This window comes from Paroedura picta, chromosome 2, assembly GCF_049243985.1.
Source record: "Paroedura picta isolate Pp20150507F chromosome 2, Ppicta_v3.0, whole genome shotgun sequence".
NCBI lineage: Eukaryota > Metazoa > Chordata > Lepidosauria > Squamata > Gekkonidae > Paroedura > Paroedura picta.
Window position 1 is genome coordinate 138,800,626 of NC_135370.1, and position 14,737 is coordinate 138,815,362.

The following is a 14,737-nucleotide window of genomic DNA, read 5'->3' on the forward strand; positions in this document are numbered from 1 at the left end:
TTGTGCGTGCGTGAGACTCCCTCGTTCCTGTTTAGTAACTTACCTAATACACCACATTAGTTCTGTCCATATCCCCCAGCTCCATACATGGCCATCTTGATTATTTTTTACTAGGGTGATGTCAGAATTCCTGGATCTTCTCTAGTTGCATAGTAGGTATAATTCTAGGACCTTTGCTGCACAGGTGGTGCCACACCATGCTGTCGCTTGGTTTCCGGCTTGTGGTAGGTTGTCTTGAGATTTCCTCAAACGTGTAGCCGTGTCGGTCTGAAGTAGCACAGCAAAATCAGAGCACCTTTAAGACCAACAAAGATTTATTAAAGGTATGAGCTTTTGAATGCATGCACTCTTCCTCAGACTAATGAACTACCATCTTAACTGGAAATCTAAGGCATAAGCTAATTATGGTAAATTAGTACTCTGTGTCACAACATCCAAATTCAGCCATATGATGCTATATGATAATTCTTTCCCAAAACAGCCAATCAGTCCCCTTGAGTTCAGTTGTCATTTACAAAACCATTGGAGAAATAAAACTATCTACGTTAGTGATTAAGGGCTGTCACTTTACCATTTGTTGCTGGCCCGTCAGTTTCCACCCAAGTGGGAAAACATTCCTGCAAGTGAAAAGCTGTGCTGGCAACTATCTTGTCCTGAGACCAGAGAATTAAATTCAAAATCATATTATATATTACTAACATCACATTACAGTCACATTGTAGAAAAAGAAGGGTTGGTTCTTATATGCCGCTTTTCCCTACCCGAAGGAGGCTCAAAGCGGCTTACAGTTGCCTTCCCATTCCTCTCCCCACAACAGACACCCTGTGAGGTGGGTGAGGCTGAGAGAGCGCTGATATCACTGCCCGGTCAGAACAGTTTTATCAGTGCTGTGGCGAGCCCAAGGACACCCAGCTGGTTGCATGTGGGGGAGCGCAGAATCGAACCTCGCAAGCCAGATTAGAAGTCCGCACTCCTAACCACTACACCAAACTGGCTCTTTGTCCCAAATAAAATAAAAAGAAGAGTGGATTGTGAAGAATGTGGATATAAGAGTTGAACGAGGTTATCATGCATAGTGAGACAAAAAAATCTATGTCCTTGTTGAGTCCAGGATAGGCCATTGTTTTGAGTGTTGTAAGAACTTGCATTTCTGCAATCTCCCTTTCTAGTCTGTTCTTGAATTTACCATAACTGGCTTATGTTTTTCCACTGTTATGATAGTTGTTTATTAGCCTGAGGAAGAGTGCACGCACTCAAAAGCACATGCCCTGAATAAATTTTTATTAGTCTTAAAGGTGCTATTAGACTCTGATTTTGTTAAGATTTCCTGCTGCCTCATGGAGGAGCATTTAGCCCACTGCATCCCATCTGCCCTGAATTTGTGCTCCTGCACAAGGCAGACAGAGTGGCATAAACCTTTGTTTTATTAATTTATAAGAACTTGTGTTGTTTTACATCACATGTTTACAAATAAAAGAAATGCCCCAGGTGGCTCTTCCATGCTGTGCAGCATGGCAGAACTGCCTGGGGCATTTTAAAAATTATTATTCTTAACAATGCAGTATTGTGGGTGAGGGTGGGGAGAAGCCGGGCCAGGCCAGGCCAGCCTGATTTTTCCCCTTTCGGACAGCCCAGTCCCAATATATGCCCCAATGAACCCTGTGGCCACAAAGGGAACACAGATTTGGCTGTGGGACAACTGATGTTTAAAATTTTCCTTATTTATATTGAAAGAAACCACTTCTATTTCAGTTCTATTCATTCGGATTACATACGAAGCTAAACTCCATGTAGGAAAAACTTATCTTAAAATAGCCGATAAAAGAGGGCATTGCGACAAACACCATGTTAAATTAGTTCAAGTATATCCAAACTCCTTTTGGATCCAGAGCTAGACCTCTTCTCTTTTGACCACTTTTTACTGAGAAGTCAGGGTGGAAGTTGCTTTGCATCTCTCACAAAGAAGAAGCTGGCAATTCAGTGATACTAGAATTAATATTAATACCAGAGGGTGGCCATGGGTGTTTTTCAAAGAATTTTTGGGTCCTTGTTTAGGTAAGCAAATCTGACTGTCATGCCCAAGGGCCACTGCCTGGGGAATGCTGCCTTCTGCCATTTCGACTGCTATGGTGGGACGCCTTGAGGAGTTAGCTCATCTGATACTCCCACTTTTGGCTGGTGGGCCTTTCTGTGCAGCCAGGCCTCAGCCTGTTCTTCCTCAGCTTGCTTCAGGAAGCTTCCATTTATTTCCCTCCACTAGCCTGCTGACCCTGCCTTGCCCTCCCTTCATGGGATCCAGTCACTGCCCATCAACCATGGAATATCATCATTGGCTTCTGACCTTCCTGCTTTCAAATATTTAAAGAGAACAATCATGCCCCCTCCTTTTCTTAAGACTGAACATTCCCAAGACCTTCAGCTTATCCTCAAAGGACTTGATCTCCATGCCCCTGATCATCTTTGTTACTCTCTTTTGCACCCACATGCTTTTGGAAATGAGGCCTCCAAACCTACACACAGTACTGCAGGTGCAGTCTGACCTATGCTGTGTACTGTGGGACTATGATAATTTGCAATTTGTATATTATGTCTCTGTTGATACACCCCAAGATTGCACTATCCTTTTTTTGCTGCTGCATCACAGTGACTGCTTATATTTAGCTTACCGTCCACCCATATCCCAAAATCTTGTTCACATACACTGCTATCCAGAAGTGAGGCCCCCATCAAGTACAGCACACAAAGACCAGATGCTTTTTTAAAGCTTGTCCACTGCAAATTATCCAAAAAATAATAGTAAGAAAATAATGTTGTTACTTTGCTGTGGTGTTGAAAGATATCAATGCCACCAGTGCATCCATAATAATTGTGAAAGGTGCTCTGGAATATATTTCCCATTCTTTTACTTGCATGCTGTTTTAAAGAACTTCTAAATGGAAGACTTTGTCAATGACATTGCACCAAAATCTTCCTGGAACTCAGCCATTCTGGCAAATACAAAGTGCATTCTAGGATTTTTCCCTCCAACCCCCCCCCCCCAAGAGATAGAATATCACTGTACAATGCTTTCTCTTTCTAACTTCTCTAAGGCAGAAATTAAAGATGTACCACAGTAAACAGGAATGTAGATACAAATATTATAAATGTATATTCTGAGACAAATGTGCTGTTCTGCAACTTTTTAATGTGATTCTGTGATGTAAGAGTACAAAGCTGCAGGCATAAACCTGTCCCTGATGGTGTTGGCTTCAAAATATACTCCCTTGATTTCCCCCAGTATAGGTGACCTCTGACTGCTTAACAGCTTCCAAGAAGATACAACACACAAGCATAAAGTAAAGGTTAGTTTTTCAGCTGCTGTGGTTCTTTCAGGACTGGAGAAATAGATGCTAGGAAATCAGTCCTTGTTCTTTTGTACTGTCATCTGACAAGTTTATATTTAAAGAGAAATTGCCTATATGAAACTTAGAACAATGTGTAGTTTAGCAGGCTGATTTTCCTTGCTGGGTTTATAATTTATTTAATCCTCCCTTAATTAATTAATTACTCCCTTTATGTGCTGTTTTGAAAAAAATAACTTTCTTTTGTCCTTGTATAAAAACCGTAGATAGTAAACAGAGACATATTTTGAGAAACCAATATAGGATTCCTTCCAGTTCCTGACACATAACATCATTAATCTTGAACCTGTTCACTGAGAAATATTGGTCTTGTTGGATCAATAGCATAAACATCTAAGAAAGTGTGTATGACAGTAGCAAAATAAACTGAGTCCAATAGCACTTTTAAGACAAACAAAGATTTATTCAAGGTGTGAGCTTTCAAGTGAATGCACTCTTCCTCAGATAAAACAGAACAAGGATCACAAGAGTTCAGATTTAAGGAAAAAGTAAATTAGTGACAGTGGCAAATTAGTAAATTGTGTCATAATATCCAAATTATGCAGTATGGTAATACTTTTGTAAAACAGCTAATCAGTCCTTTTGAGTTCAGTTGTAATTCACAAAACCATTGGAGAAATAAAAATGTAAAGGTTAGTAATTAATGACAGACACTTTCCCCAGTTGTGAAAAGAAATAATGAAAAGAGACAAGTGACAAGGTGCGCAGTTTGTTATTTTTTCCTGAGATTAGAGAGTTAGATTCTACATACATACTTACATCACATTACAGTCCCATTGTTCCAGGGGGTTGTATGAGGAATATAATATAAGAGCTGAATGAGGTTAGCTTATGTAGTAAGTTCTCGGGATTCCCTTCTTTGGAGGAGGGTTGGACCTGTTTGCCCTATGTAGAGAACAGAGGGGCATTGTTAGCATTTAATGCCATATACAATGTTAGAAGATGAGCATGTGAATAAGCCTTTTATGGTGCAGATGATGTTGTTGGGTCCAGTGATTGTGTTATTGGAGTGTATGTGGCATCTAGGTTTGTTGCAAGCTCTGGTACCAGTATCCGTGTTCAAATTAGATGTTGCATTGTAGTCAGTGAGGAGTTGTTTGAGATTGGGGGGTTGTCTGTACGCAAGAAAAGGTTTGGTCCCCAGTGCTTGAGAAAGAGAACTGTCATTATCCAGTAGAGGTTGTAAGTCACTAATGATGTGCTGAACTGTTTTGAGAGCTATATGTAACCACTAGTGGTGTTCTGTTGTCTCTTTGGGGCCTGTCTTCCAACAGGGTTTTGCTTGGTATGCTTCTGCCTTTTATAAATGATGAATGCAAACATTGCTGCCTTTTATTATTGTTATGTGTATTTCATTTCACACCATTTCATCGCTTACAATGGTATTGTATTCTTTTATTTAGGATTTACAGAGTTATAACTTCAGAACACCCAGCAAGTTGGGGAGGGGGGGGGGGAGAAGCTACCACAAACAGTTGGTAGTTTGTTGTTGAAACCAAAACATCAAGGAAGGTGGGGAGTGGGATATTAAAAAGAATTAAAAACCTAGTTTAAATTCTGGGCTGGCCGTGATATATCCAGTTCCTACAGAGTGATTAATAATGTTTCCGGACAAGTGGCTGAGGCAAAGAGCCTTGTTCAAAAGTATTGAGTGTGGCTAGGCCTATAGGCTGCTCTCTCTCTCTCTCTCTCTCTCTCTGAGGGGAGGGTTAAAACTATTTTTCTGTTCCTTCAGGGTAAGTCATTCAGACAGGCCTGTGTGTCTGACTTGCTATATTGCCATCTGAGGCAACTTATTTTTTAGACTTATTATACTGGAACTCTAAGCTCTTTTTCTTTGCCCTGTATTAGTTAGCCAAAGCTGTCAGGCTCGGCCTTAGCAGAACCCAGGCCCCTCTGTACTGATTTTCTCTAGCGCACTGCATATGTGCGGGTCACTTGCTCTGATCCCATACATGTAACTTCAAAATGGGTTTTGAATCTCAATCTTCATAGAAGCTTGTTGTTTAGCTCTGTTGTAAGACACTGTGGTTAAAGGGTACCAAGTCCTAGCTGAATTGTTTGTATCTTTGTGGGAATTGTGTGCCAGTAAGGTACTTGTGCTTCCTTAATGTTCTTTAAAAAAAAAAAAAAGCAGATATGACTTTACATACTATATGTAAATTACAAATGTTTCTTGCGGTCCGGGCAGACAAAATGGGTACTTTTGTATGGATTTTCTTATGTAGGAAACAACCCTCAATAGCACTGTGGGGTTCTATAAGAAGAAAGGGAGAAGGAAAAAGTGGCTTTTACGGAAATAGCATTAATGATGAGGGAGAATGTTATGCAGCATAGGAATTCTGTGAGAATTATATTTACAAAAAAATGTATATAAAAAAGTTGGAGCAAAAGAAGTATTAGGTAGTTCTGTAGGATTATTCAGCAGATGTGCTTTTTATTGTTCATACACCCACACTGTTTTGAGAACATGAGTATTCTTATACTGTGGAGCCTTTTCCTCCTGAACTGTCATGTTCAGAGAAGTCATTGGAGAGAACGCCAGAGTCCATCCTGGTTGTGCAGGAGGTAGTTAATAGAGAAGAGAGAACGAGAAGCTCCTTTTCTCTGGTCTTGGAAAGACCTATTTGGTTTACATAACTGGCCTCTTACCCCTTTTCTTGTTTGTTTATTTACTGCCCTCCCCTGAGGCTCAGGGCAGTTTACATACAGCTTTTCACAATAACAATAACATTAACATTAAGCTATAACAGAGGTAACAGTATAACAATGCAAACAGGTCCAGAGCAGAATGCATGGGTGGATTTCTGGGAGGGCGGGAGAAGGGGCCCTGTATTCTTCCTCCTCCAACTTCTTCTTTCATGAGAAGGGAGCAGGAATTGAAAAGTAGCAAGGGCTTGATATCTATGACACTGAGAAGTGGGCATTACGATTTTAAATATAAATACATGTGTTAGTGAATGCTATCTTCTGACAAGCAGTAGGCAACTTGACAGACAGAAAAGATGGCTCACTGGAGTGAGTCTGTGGGAAATGTGGGGGTAGATATCAGAAGTTTGGGAATAAAAGTTGTCATCCTGAGTGATAAAACCAAGTTAATAAGAACATCTGAAGAGACTAAATATGTGCGCTACGAAGAGAGTGTTTTTTTTTTTAGTTTTGCTGTCAAGTCATAGATCTTATGGCAATCTGTATGTTTTTCAAGGCAAGAGACATTGAGAGATGGTTTGCCATTGCCTGCCTCCATGTCCTGACCTTGATATTGCTTAGAGTCTCCCATCCAAATAAGAGCCAGAACTGGCCCTACTTAGCTTTCAAGATCTGAGGAGGTTGGGCTACCCTGGGTCAGCCAGGTCAAGGATAAAAATAAAACAGAGCTTAATTATTGTACTTGCTGACTGAACCAAATAAGAACAAAATAATAACATAATACTTTAATTTAGGTTTGTTATACTTAATTTCTTCTAATTTGTCTTTGAGAATGTCTTTTAAAAAACACGAATGTTAGACTTCAAAATCTTATGCTTAATGAATCCAAGCTAGCCGTCTCAGTATATGACCTCATTTTTCCTATGCATGTGGTTGCCGTTCTGGTACATTTTTGTTAGATCAGCTGACTTGCATGAGGAGAAATAAAGGCGTGTTTGTAAGATACTTCTGGTGGAATTTAGCTGGCTTGTTAGTTTTCAGTTCATGCCTGAAAAAAAAAGTGAGATCTTTTAAAAGCATTTCACCACCATATTCACTATAGAGGTAAGCTTTTTACTGATCTGTTTTATTGAAATTAACAATTGAGCAGAATATTTTCTATACTCTTAGGCATTTTAAATTACATTAATTGTGTGATTCAAACACTGCCATGTAGCCATATGTATGGGAAGCTGGAGTTACATAATGGCTATGAAACTTAACTGCATGGTTCAAGTCTCAGCTTTGCCATTAAATTACTACATGGCTCTAGGGAAGCTACTCTATAGTAGCCTTAGCCTTCCAGCTGCAACAAAAGAATAATAATTTATCTACCTTATAGGGATATGGCAAGGTGTACAACAATATATGTTAAATTCTGAACATTTGAAGAGTGCTGTACTAATGCTAAATATAAATATTATATAGGCAAAACATCTATAATTTTTCAGAAGCATGACATTAGAATTTGACAATAGCAGATTTATTTATAAACTGAAAATAGCGAACTGGATTCCATATCTCCACAAGAAACAAAATTCTGCTGTTTTACCACAACGTGATACAAATGACAGACTTTTATGCAAATAACATGTTTTTAAAAAAATCAACTCATTGGTGTTCATGAGGAAGAACAAAGGATTTCAAATAATAAAACAGGTTTCTTATGCTGATCACTGAAACCCCTCTCCATTTGTGCATCAGTGCAACAATCATGTCCAAGTTTTGTTAGAAATAGTTTAAAAATGATTGCTCTTGTCTACGATGTTTTTTACAACCTAATCAATACTTAGGAAGTTACTCTGCCTTTAATCATAAAATTGTTCAGGTGTATGTACTTTCCATCAATTTTTACCCACTGGACTTCCATATCGTATATTACTTAGAGACAACAATATTCTGTGGGCTGTGTCCAGCCAGCTTTTCTGCTGGTAAAAAAGAAAGGTGTCTTCTTTATCCACCCCAAAAAGGTAATGCTGAGAATCATGAGGCCTGCATATATTTTAAAAACCTTGTGGGAGGGGGCTGTAGTACCGAGAGGAACAGAGTGACACTGAGTAAAAAGCTGGCTGATCCAACCCTAGGTTTATTTTGAAATTTTTATATCTTAATTCTGTTAGTAGATATCACCTCTGCAACAAGTGGAATTTGTTTGGTGGACTAGCTCTAGAAAAACTTGATAACAGAGAATAATAAATAAAGGTACAGTTCATTTATTTCTTTTACTACATGTGCTTTGTTGATTTCTTTGCTGTAAAAGTTATCTTTTTATCCTCTCCTCTATATTCAAAATCTGTAGCCTGCAGGTCAGCATGCCCCACCCATTCCATTATGGGATGACTTATGGGTGGGCTGCAGGACGTTGCATGAGAGCTGATTGGCAGACAACCAGTGCTGGACCCAATTGCCCCAGATTTTTCCCCTCAACACCCAGGCACAAATCCCCCCTCCCCCCCCCGCCCAGAACTGGGAGCTTGTCTTTTTAAAATTCAGATGCTTCCTTGATTTCTTTGTAGTAAAAGTTTTTCTGCCCTTTATATTCAAAACTACCTAAGCTGGAGAAATAAAAAAAACAATGCACCTTTGTACTAATAATATTAAGCAACTAAAATGAAAACCTAGAGAACCACACAACTATGTTCAGGAATTTTTTTAAAATCCTGCAGTCTCCTTTTGTCAGTCAGCAAGCTGCTTTTGGAATCTTGAGGCCAAAGTCACACATTCATCACTCAGAATCACAGAATCATAGAGTTGGAAGGGGCCATACAAGCCATTTAGTCCAACCCCCTGCTCAATGCAGGATTAGCCCTAAGCATCCTAAAGCATCCAAGAAAAGTGTGTATCCAACCTTTGCTTGAAGACTGCCAGTGAGGGGGAGCTCATCACCTCCTTAGGCAGCCTATTCCACTGCTGAACTACTCTGACTGTGAATTATTTCCCATGATATCTAGCCTATATTGTTGTACTTGTAGTTTAAACCCATTACTGCGTGTCCTCTCCTCTGCAGCCAACGGGAACAGCATCCTGCCCTCCTCCAAGTGACAAACTTTCAAATACTTAAAGAGAGCTATCATGTCTCCTCTCAACCTCCTTTTCTCCAGGCTGAACATTCCCAATTCCCTCAACGTATCTTCATAGGGCTTGGTCCCTTGGCTCCAGATCATCCTCGTCACTCTCCTCTGTACCCTTTCAATTTTATCTACATCCTTCTTGAAGTGAGGCCTCCAGAACTGCACACAGTACTCCAGGTGTGGTCTGACCAGTGCCGTATACAATGGGACTATGACATCTTGTGATTTTGATGTGATGCCCCTGTTGATACAGCCCAAAATGGCATTTGCCTTTTTTACCGCTGCATCACACTGCTTGCTCATGTTTAGTTTACAATCCACAAGTACCCCAAGGTCTCGTTCACACACAGTGTTACCTAGAAGCGTATCCCCCATCCAGTAGGCATGCTTTTCATTTTTCTGACCCAGATGCAGAACTTTACACTTTATTAAATTGCATCTTGTTCTCATTTGCCCATTTTTCCATTGTGTTCAGATCTCGTTGAACTCTATCTCTAACCATAAGGAAACTGTAATGTGATTGTAAATCAGTCTACTGCATGGCCACTACTCATTTTAGAAACTCCGTAAAAATGTGTTTGAATACCTCTTTCTGCTTTTTACATTTTGGAAATCTGATGTCTACACATTTAGATTGCTTTTCTGTTTTCATATATGCATACCAACTGTAGCCAAAGGGCTACAAAGCATTTTAAGTGGCATGTGTGAAATTGGTTTTAGGCCTTAATCAAATGTTGCATTTTACGTATATTCAGGTTCACATATTTGTAGGTGTACCTGGACCCATTGACATAGTTAAACTTAGCATGCAAGCAGCACAGTACTGCCATTGTCTTCAGTGAATGTTTTGTCCTCTTGTTTCTGTGACTTTTCTCAAAGGTTGCCAGTCTCCAGGTGGGACCTGGAGTTCTTCCAGAATCACAGTTGATCTCCAGATGATAGAAATCAGTTCCCCTGAAGAACATGACTTGTTTTGAAGGGTGGCCTCCATGGCATTATACACTGTTATGATCCCTCCCCTCTTCAAAACTTGCTGTCTCCTGGTTTGACCCCCAAAATCTCCAGGAATGTCCTGATCCAGAGTTGTCAGCTCTACTCCCCTCACCCAGTGGTGGCTGTTTCTTTTCAGGGCTGACTTTTAACACTGTGGAGAAGAATGAGGGAAGGGCAGCTATGACAGGAGTACAAAGGGGAAGCCTTATTAGTGCGTAGTAGAAAATGAAACAAAAATCTAGGTGGGCATGTTAAAGACTAACAACGTTTATCTCAACATTTATTACATTGGTCAGAGCACACTTTTTCAGATGGATATATATATTGCATAGGGGGACACTACACTCACCTCCCCCCATACTACTGTGCTATGACACACCTTTGTAAAAACAGCCTGTGTGTTCTGTCAGTTCTTTTCTCCCACCTAACCCTCCCACCCCCAAAAAAGCCTGACAGAGGCTCTGGACCTCTGGATGAGAGGATTTGAAAAGAGAAGCCAATAATGGGCAACACCTCACCTTCATTGGAAAAGTGAGTCTAGGATCATATAGGTACCCTCATAACGGTACACAGGTAAAATATAACCTTGAGTTAAGCCTCTAAAGCCACTTGCTGGGTGGTTCAGCATGAACTGACTTGATGAGGTTGTGGGGATGAATGAAATCAACATTGCATTTTTTAAGTGCTATCTCTAGTTTCTGTCTCTACTACAAGCATGTTATTTGACCTAATATCATATCAAAGAGCTTTATTTTTCTGAGCCACCTCTTTTTTTGTAGAAAAAAATACAGTTATACTCTGTCTTTTTGCTTGGATAATAACTTTTAAAACAATTCCTAGCAAAGACATTTTATTTAGTATTATTTACATATCCATTTATTTTTCAATTCACATTCTTGTGGCTTAGACAGGCTTATTTAGACCTCTTCAGATACAAGCATGAGTTCTGTAAGCCTTTCAAATAATGTGAGAGGCAGCCTTTGTTATCTTTTGATGTAAACAGTAAACATCAGATAAATGGTTTCTGGTACTACTAATCTGTTGGTTGCTGCACACATTGATAGTCTGAGCCAATACAATTGAGTTATTTATTGTAATGGCAATTCTTATTTTCATGCTGAATGTTATCTGTGAAAACATTCTTCTGTGCTTCTGTATATTTCTGCTTCAATGATAAAATAGGGGGGGATGTAACATGTTTAAATGCTCATGGATATAGCGCTTTAAATTAACTTGTGTACTTATCTTAATAGGTCCAGAATGGATGCCACCTGTCTTTTGTGGGCGATAATTTGGTTTCTCATATTGTTCTTCATTGGATGGCCCATAAGTGTGTTCTTAGGAGGATTGTATGGATTTTTTTCTCCACTCGCTACTTTGATAGGACTGGATGATATAAGTGAAGCTTTACTGGCAGGAGTGAATGTGGGGAGAACGTGTGCTAAAAATGTACACGCTGGAAAGCCTTTGTTTTAACAATGAAGACCACCACTGCAAGAAAGCATTCTTCTTTACCCTATAATATATTTTACAAATGTTAATTATATTAAAAATGTTCTAATGTCTATCCAAAAGCTACTTGTGTTTTCCAGAGTATGTGATCTCACGTCCTGTAAAGAAGCAAACATAGCCAAATTTATATTAGAGACTGGAGTTCATCTTTATATCACATATACTCTGTTAATACATTAAAATCAGAGATATCCTGAATAACATCTCACATTTCCGCCTGATCTATACGTTGTGCCAAATTTTCAAAACTTGAAGATACACTAATTACAATCCAAGTTATTTGTTGTGTCTGGACCCTTACTGAATGTTAGGGAGGCAGCCATTACATTTGCTGGGATAAATTTGATTGTTGATGTTTGTTTTCTTAAGCAAATTATTTAAAATTTAGATCTTTGGTACTCCATAACTGTGTGTGGTTACTAATGTATAAACTACTATGTATTAATAGCTGCACTGTTCATTATGTCTGGCTGTTAGTACGTTTTAGAAAACATCACTTTTTTAAATGTTCAGATATGTTTTTATCCCAGTTGTTATAAATGCAGGTATTAAAGCTATTTTTTCCTTTTTATTGGATGATGATATGAATTTCTTTGCAAATAAATGGAGTATCTAAATTCTATACTGATTATTTGTTTTTAAACATTTGTTTAAAAAAGAGATGATGGAAAGTTATCTGGTAGATAAAAATCTGTATAGGCTGTCATCTCGATCTTCCTCACCTTCATTTTCTATTTGTGTCATACTATCATTAACTTTCCTCTTTTATAACAAAACTGGCAATAAAGCCCATTGTGTGCTGTAAAGGAACAGGTGCTAGGGAGGTTTTCCCTTGAAATGCTCCCCTCTACTTTTGCAAGCAGCTTTGTTTGCAAAGGGGGGGGGGGATTTAAAGGGACTGGATGGCCACCTACAAGCTGAAAATAACAGGTGTACCACCTGATCACTTTACATTCCTCTTCAAGCTGGGAGGAATATAAAGAGGTCAGGTGGTGAGTCTGTCAGCCTCAACTGGTAAATGGCAACTGGTCCCTTTAAATCCCTCCCCATTTGAAAACAAAGCTGTCTGTGAAGGTGGGGGAGGGATTTAAAGGGATTGGGTGGCATGGCTGTCATTGTCAGCTGGTAGGCAGCCACCTACTCTTTTAAAATGCCCACCATCTTCATGGGCAGATTTGCCTCTGAAGGTTCTGGCGGGGAACATATTTTGGCTGGGTGAGGCTCTGCCTAGAGGATTTGGAATGTTCAGCATGTCATCAGATTTATGCTTTTTATATGTTATAGATATATATGTTAGCCTTTTAGAATGAAGAATGCATTATCTGGGTCACAGTTCACTCTCTGTAGTAATATTATCTTTCAGAATGTAGTTCATTTGAAACATTTTCCATCGTACTGGTGGCAAGCAGTAATTTACAGCAGTGGTCCCCAACCCCCGGTCCAGGGACCGGTACCGGTCCGTGGATCAGTTGGTACTGGTCCGCGGCTCCTCCTCATCCTCCTCCCCAACTGGTGCCTCGGGGGCTGCCCTGCCACTCTGCTGCCGGCTCACCTTTGGTGCTCTCCAGCGGCCGCTGTGGCTGGGGCCCCCCCTCAGTGTAGCAGTGCGTAGCTGCTGCTGGCAGCGCCCCCCAGTGGGTGGCAGGAAGTCAGGGGCGCCAGCGGGAAAGCAAGTGGAGCAGAGGCTCAGGCAGCAGCGACATGCCTCAGCAAAAGACTACCCCCCCCCCCGGGCCTCAGTAAAATTGTCAAGTGTTGACTGGTCCTCGATGCTAAAAATGTTGGGGACCACTGATTTACAGTAAATACTAAAACCTGTAATTACAAAGAACAGAATGTTAGAAAAAGAACCACCAGCAGAGTAACATCATAGCTCCTAGCTGCTTGACTCTAGGGATGCCAGGATCCCCTTGAATTACAGCTCACCTCTAGTCTAGAAAGATTAGTTTCCTGGAAGACAATGAATGGTGAACTAGGTAGTACTATAGTACTATACCCATTGAGGACTATCCTCTCCAGGCTTAAATTTCCAGGAGTTTCCCATTCCTGGAGGCCAGGGGGAACCTGGCAACCCTACTTGAATCCCAACAATTGATACTCAAGGACAAAGAATTTTGTTTGTTGAATTCCGCCCCCCCTTCATTTATCAAATGACTTCATGGCAGTTGTAATCTGAAGACTGTTATAGGGTCACCTAGTGATCTTACATAACTGAGTGAGAAATTTATTTATTTATTTATTTATAATCATATTTATATACTGCCACTCCCAGGAATACTGGCTCATGGTGGTTTACATACAAGATAAAAAACCATACATATAAAACCAAATAAAGCATTCTAATAATAAAATTCTTTCTGCCATTAAAGAATTTTTTAATGGCAGAAAGTGAAGAGGAACTAAGACTCTTGATGCGGGTGAAGGAGTTGGTGCAAAAGTTGGCTTGAAACTCAACATCAAGAAAACGAAGATCATGGCATCCGGCCCTCTCAATTCCTGGCAAATAGATGGGGAAGAAATGGAGATAGTGATAGATTTTATTTTCCTGGGCTCCAAGATCACTGCAGATGGGGACTGCAGCAAAGAAATTAAAAGATGCTTGCTCCTAGGGAGGAAAGCTATGGCAAATCTAGACAGCATCCTAAAAAGCAGAGACATCACCCTGCCAACAAAAGTGCATCTAGTCAAGGCTATGGTCTTCCCAGTTGCAATGTATGGCTGTGAAAGTTGGACCATAAGGAAGGCCAAGCGTCTAAGAATTGAGGCTTTTGAACTCTGGTGCTGGAGAAGACTCTTGTGAGTCCCTTGGACTGCAAGGCGAACAAACCGGTCAGTCCTAGAGGAGATCAGCCCTGTCTGCTCTTTAGAAGGCCAGATCCTGAAGATGAAACTCAAATACTTTGGCCTCCTCATGAAAGGAAGGACTCCCTGGAGAACAGCCTAATGCCGGGAGCGATTGAGGGCAAAAGAAGAAGGGGACAACAGAGAATGAGGTGGCTGGATGGAGTCACTGAAGCAGTAGGTGCAAATTTAAATGGACTCAGGGGAATTGTAGAGGATAGGAAGGCCTGG

At 40.2% G+C, this 14,737-nt stretch overlaps 2 long non-coding RNA genes across 2 annotated transcripts; one reads left to right on the top strand and one right to left on the bottom strand.

Moving 5' to 3' along the window:
- Positions 1-49: 49 nt before the first annotated feature.
- LOC143830459 (uncharacterized) lies at positions 50-4,187 on the bottom strand. Its single transcript, XR_013228459.1, has 3 exons — positions 4,161-4,187; positions 572-653; positions 50-295 (listed from the first exon to the last, which is right to left on the bottom strand). It is a non-coding gene; the product is annotated as an uncharacterized LOC143830459 (long non-coding RNA).
- Positions 4,188-7,017: 2,830 nt separating this feature from the next.
- Positions 7,018-12,236, top strand: LOC143830458 (uncharacterized). The gene is made up of 3 exons (XR_013228458.1): positions 7,018-7,154; positions 8,210-8,291; positions 11,407-12,236. It is a non-coding gene; the product is annotated as an uncharacterized LOC143830458 (long non-coding RNA).
- The last annotated feature ends 2,501 nt before the right edge of the window (positions 12,237-14,737 follow it).